The sequence below is a fragment of the Homalodisca vitripennis genome, chromosome X, assembly GCF_021130785.1.
Source record: "Homalodisca vitripennis isolate AUS2020 chromosome X, UT_GWSS_2.1, whole genome shotgun sequence".
NCBI lineage: Eukaryota > Metazoa > Arthropoda > Insecta > Hemiptera > Cicadellidae > Homalodisca > Homalodisca vitripennis.
In genome coordinates, this window is record NC_060215.1 from 14,637,372 (window position 1) to 14,643,653 (window position 6,282).

The following is a 6,282-nucleotide window of genomic DNA, read 5'->3' on the forward strand; positions in this document are numbered from 1 at the left end:
TTCTCTTATTCTCATTACTAGGAGTTTCTTAGTCGGAAGACATTTACTCATGTACATTACGGCATGGAAGTTTGGAGGCGGTTGCCATGTCTATGTAAAAATATTTAATAAGCCTGAACCGTGATTACTTTAGCCATTTTATCATGTACATTACAACCTGGAAATTTGAAGGCTGTGGCTATGTCTATGTAACAATATTTAATAAGCCTGAACCGTGATTACTTTAGCCATTTTATCATGTACATTACAACCTGGAAATTTGAAGGCTGTGGCTATGTCTATGTAACAATATTTAATAAGCCTGAACCGTGATTACTTTAGCCATTTTATCATGTACATTACAACCTGGAAATTTGAAGGCTGTGGCTATGTCTATGTAAAAATATTTAATAAGCCTGAACCGTGATTACTTTAGCCATTTTATCATGTACATTACAACCTGGAAATTTGAAGGCTGTGGCTATGTCTATGTAACAATATTTAATAAGCCTGAACCGTGATTACTTTAGCCATTTTATCATGTACATTACAACCTGGAAATTTGGAGGCTGTGGCTATGTCTATGTAAAAAATATTTAATAAGCCTGAACCGTGATTACTTTAGCCATTTTATCATGTACATTACAACTTGAAAATTTGAAGGCCGTGGCTATGTCTATGTATAAAATATTTAATAAGCCTGAACCGTGGTTACTTTTGCCGTTGCCCCACATACAGGGTACTTTAAATAGTTAAAGTTGTACTGTTTAAATTTATTAAACTCATGTTATGGACGATGGATGATTTGGATCCTATTACTTTTGCGTTAAAACTACTTCTCACAATCTTGCTGAGATTGAGACTGGTTTAATCTATCTTCAAAAAATGTTTTGATGCTCTTAAATTGCAAATTCTTGGTTAATCCTTAATTTAAAAAATAGGATATTCAAAGAGGAAAGGGCAGGCGCGATAGAAATGAAAAATATTACCTCATCGGAGAAACTTGAAAAGCGTATAAGTTTAAAAGAGGGTATTGCAGGGGTCGAGGGAGGGAAGGGTAGAGGGTTGTCTCCGCCTCCTGGGAGGTGGTATGGTGTTGTGGGGGTGCTGGCCACAGCAGTCGTCAGTTCGCGCCGCGACGCTCCGCCAGACGAAACTGTGACGCTCTCCAGTCCAGACATCGTTTCGTTACGTAATATTCTATTAATTATCACTTCATATCTCTGAACCATCTTGATCCTCTGTAAAAATGGGGTTTCTTATTGTTTTCCACGATTTATTTTCAGCTGTCACAGTTAAATTCCTTAAATGTCTGTAAAAACAGTTCACTTTACGCGTTAATACATGGGTTTTATGTAATAAGGCATGTGAATTCTTGCTAATACACATAGCATACACGATATAAACACTAGTAAAAGCCACGAAAGAAAATTTCGTAAGTATGCAAAATTGTAAATTGTTACATACCTGTAAATGTATGTTATTATGATTTGACTATCTATAGTAACCTTTTATATCTAAATAAGATATATATCTATATTTTACAGGAATCAAAATAATACAGACGATCTATAAGTGACACTTATACCTCTGCAAAGTTTTTTAAATTTTCCTTGAAACATAGTTATGTTATTTTGTTAAATAATTTTAGAATTTCCATCAATTTCGCAACAGTATAGTTTTATTTAAATTAAATTTGAGATAATAATGAATCCGGTAAAACAGATTTTTTGTTAAAACATTTATTCCTTACTTTAGAACTCAACAATTCTTGAAATAACGGTATAGATTTATTCAACATGTATATAATTATACACATAATTTATATGTAATTTAATTTAATTAATGCAATAGTAAAGTTGGAGTCTAATTAAGTTGCGTAACAACGATAGCGATTGGTTTCTCGTTGGATAATCTGAAAATATTGTGAAATTATATTTAATTTACAAACAAACTGTTTAGTAATTTATTTAAATGTTTACTAACAACGCGAGTATCCTGGAATTTAACATATAATAAATTATGCATAACAAATAATATACAATACTTAACAATTAATAAAGTCAAATACGTACTAAATGAATTTGCAATTAACAACTTAATTTAAATATTGCGTATAACACTCACATGTTCTTAAAATTTATCTATTTCAAATTGTTTATCTGTGCTAAATAATCGTAACTGCAACCGAACAATAATCAAGCAAATTAAAGTTAAGTCTTGCTTTAACTTCAAACTTTCAAAGAAAATGTGTGATTTACGTGGCTCCACAGCAATAAGTTTTAATACAATAATTAATATAGTTAAACCAGATATTTGGCAATGACTTCGTAATATTAAACTCTTCCATTGAATAATATATTGGAACAGTATTTGTGTACAAATCAATTAAGATTAAGCTTACATATTTACAAAAACATATAACAAATGGAAATTTAAAAATTCTTAGCCGTTCAAAAGTTAAGTATCGGGACAATCAGCACAACCTGTATAACATAATATCAGGGGAAATATAATTATTATAGGTTACACCTTCCGTATGAAAATAAATTATTAATTATTATTTTGGAATATATGATCAGTAATTAGAAGTATTAATGACGGTACGCGTTCAGTAATGAGAACGTAATTGAGATTAAGAAGCTTTTTTACGGAGCATGAATATTACTACAGTTATACTGATTGGGTGGCAATGGCAGTTAGGTAAATAAATTAGTGTGAAAATCATAAAAATTAAAAGGTTCTTTGCCAAGTAAGAGTCTAATTATTTTGATTATATATGGATATTACAATAACTCGTGTCCCAAAATGTTAAAATATTTGACCTCCTAGAGTCACGAATAATAAGAAAGTAGTTTATCCAACTTGAAGTACTTCGGAGTACAAAAGTTAATCATACACAGGTCTAGCTGAAGTTTTTTTATTACATTAATGATACTTATCATAAACAACTGTGGAAATAATTTGTAATCCAGTGTCCTTCATTTACTTCGTATTACATATTATAGTCCTTCGCGGGTCTGTAGGAAAATAATGTTCATATTTTTAATATATTAATAATCAGGCTTTAAACATGTTATCTGGGGAGATCAGAACTATATCACCCACGCGCCTTTGGGGTACCCGCGTACCTGGTATCACACTAGGTAGGAACTTTGTTCTTATTGATTTTTATTACTTTAATGATTAGTATAGTAAACATTTATCTGTGGTAATAAAAACTATTCCATCTTGTTTAAGGTAAATTAAATCCTCCACTGGTTTGTAGGTAGGTTGGTTTCTATATTTTTATGACAAAGGTTTTCAAGTGTAAAATATCAACGGATTTTAAAATATTCTAACTTTATCAAGTAATTAAATCCTCCACTGGTTTGTAGGTAGGTTGGTTTCTATATTTTTATGACAAAGGTTTTTCAAGTGTAAAATACAAAGGATTTTAAAATATTCTAACTTTGTGTATGTAAAATTATGAATACCGTATATACTTTTTTTAATATAGCCTCCCACCCTATATATATTTTTTTTCATCTAATTGAAAGCCTTTTTATTATGTAATCATTTTGATGGTCGTTCTTTTAGTCCTTGGAGAAGTTTTCACAGCTTCTTTGTTATCTCAAATCTGAGTATCCAGGTGGATCTTTGAGGGGTCTAAAAAATTAAAGTCAAAAGGTGGCAGTTGCGGTGTATAAAGTGAATGTTTCAAGTATTTTCCATTCTAATTCTTTTGCCTTGTGGCTATAGCCCCATGAGGTCTGGCGTTATCTTGAAATAAATTAGCACATCTGGTTGGTTGATTGGCTTCCTTTCCCCTTGAAATGACAACTAAGGGGCAACCCGTTACAATTTTGCATTAATTGTGCGTTGACCAGGGAGAAAAAATACATTAAAAGTACCTTTGCCGATCAAAAAGCATATAACCATTACTTTTCGGCCGACATTCAGGTCTTTTACTTCAGTGGGGACCTCTCACTCCTTTGCTTTCAGTCAATACTTCCTAAGTTTCATAACAGAAGAAGGTACGATTAAAAGACCCTACTCTCTTGCTAGAATCGATTGAAAATCGTTACTAAAATTCCAATCGATGTCACTTGAAATCCATTTATAACAGACGTGAAACTCATTCGCTGACGCTTTGCGAAATCCCAAATCTTCTGTTACGATACGGTGGAGCAGTCCCTCAACAGTTATGCCTCAAAAGAGAGTTATGCGCTGAGTTTCCTCAATGAGATTTTGGACTGCCTCAATATTGGCCTCGGCCGTCACGTTTGTCTTTAGGCGATAATCTTGGCTCTCGTTCTCAACGAGCTCCTGCCCTTGATGCAAATATACACGGATTCTTGATAAAAATTGATACCGAACTGAGTCTGTAAACACCATAAAATGTCAGTCCGATTCACCCGTCCCTGGATTAAAAACTGGATTATGCCCGCTGCTTCATAAAGGCGTGTACTTCTTTTTAATACTTGTGTTTGTAATACACAGACCCCAGAGAGCCGCGAGCGGGATATCAGCCGCTTCTATGTTTAAGACCCCGCAAAAATTTGTAGATAAACCAGACCCGTTTGACTTACAAATTTTACTCACCCTCGTATATTAGTGAATACCCTAGTAAACATATCACGTGTTTCTCCTGTAATAACTACTCCTTCAAGGTCTGTCAAAAAGTTATTTTCAATTTTTATTACAATAATAATATGCATAGAAATCGTATTATATACGAAATAAAAATTAATCCATCCAACATGAAGTACCTATATCACATAGTTTAGTCCTACAGGGGTCTGTAAGAAACTCGGTTTTTAGGAAGGAAAAAAGCAGGACACATACATGGCTACGCATTGCTCTAAATTTTGAACTTGCTTGAATATGTTTTCTTCATTATACTTAACAGTATTGATGTTAGAAGTGCAGTCATTCATTATTCTGTTTTGAGTGAGTTTTGAAATAAAAAAAATATTTATTTTTCAGAACTTAAATGAACCTAATTTCTTAGGCTTATAAAAATTAAATTACTGGCAATATTTATTTGCGGGCAAATTATATGATATAATTTTGTGTAAATTCTACTACTACTTGTTTCTTGTTTTTGTGCCACTATCATGCTCGAGTCGCTTTTATACTTATTACATTTTGAAGGCGTTCAACAATCGACTACTCACCAATGATGAATACTTCATGTACACCAACGTATACATCATGCACACCAACGTATACATCATGCACACCAACGTATACATCATGCACACCAATGTATACATAATGCACACCAATGTATACATCATGCACACCAACGTATACATCATGCACACCAACGTATACATCATGCACACCAATGTATACACCATGCACACCAAATACATCATGCACACCAACGTATACATCATGCACACCAATGTATACATAATGCGCACCAATGTATACATCATGCATACCATTGTATACATAATGCACACCAATGTATACAGCATGCACACATGCAGGTTTATTATAGTGTTGAGCAACGTTTTTCTTAGTAAAGATACGTACCATGAACATATGCCTCTTTAAGTAATAGGTTTATCTGAGATCTGTTGAGAAATTGGTGATTAAAAATTCTTAAACGTTTGGTTTTAATATTCAAGAGCACCTACATTTCACTTACTGATAATCTTTGGTAACTAAAACGCACGGTAGTATACCAAAGATCTTACAAAGCTTAATCTCGGCTTTAACCTTTAAATATGCGGTAATGAGGAGAACATGCTATCAAAAACATCAATTTGATATTCTCCAATCATGCTTCCCTAGATTTTTATCTCGATACCTGATTTATAAGATCTCTGTACTTCCGTTGTCTGGAATTGTTTCATTGGGGGATAGGAACCATAGGCTTATCATCTAAATAACCTACAGCAGAAAAATTTTGTTTTGTCACCACTTCAATAGTAATCAGTACATAGCGAATTTAAAGAAGCAATAGATATAGCTGTTTTTATTCCTCTTTTTATTCCATTGTATCTAATTTTCTCCAGCCTTTTCTGCGATTTTAATGGAGGCAACTAGATGCAAAATAGGCCTACGCTCAAGCAAGGTTGCCATTGTAGCCCTTCCAGTATTGTACTGTACTGTAGTATTATTATTTATTTGTATCTTAAAATTGGTTTGTTTCAATTAAAGATACATACATTAGTCTATGAAGTTATGATTAGCCTATTTCAAGATTACTTGTAAAACGTTGCTGGAATAAACGTCAATCGTTCATTCAGAATTTAGGCTTGTACAACATTTAGGCTCTTTTTCGTCCTCTCTCTATTCTAAAGAATG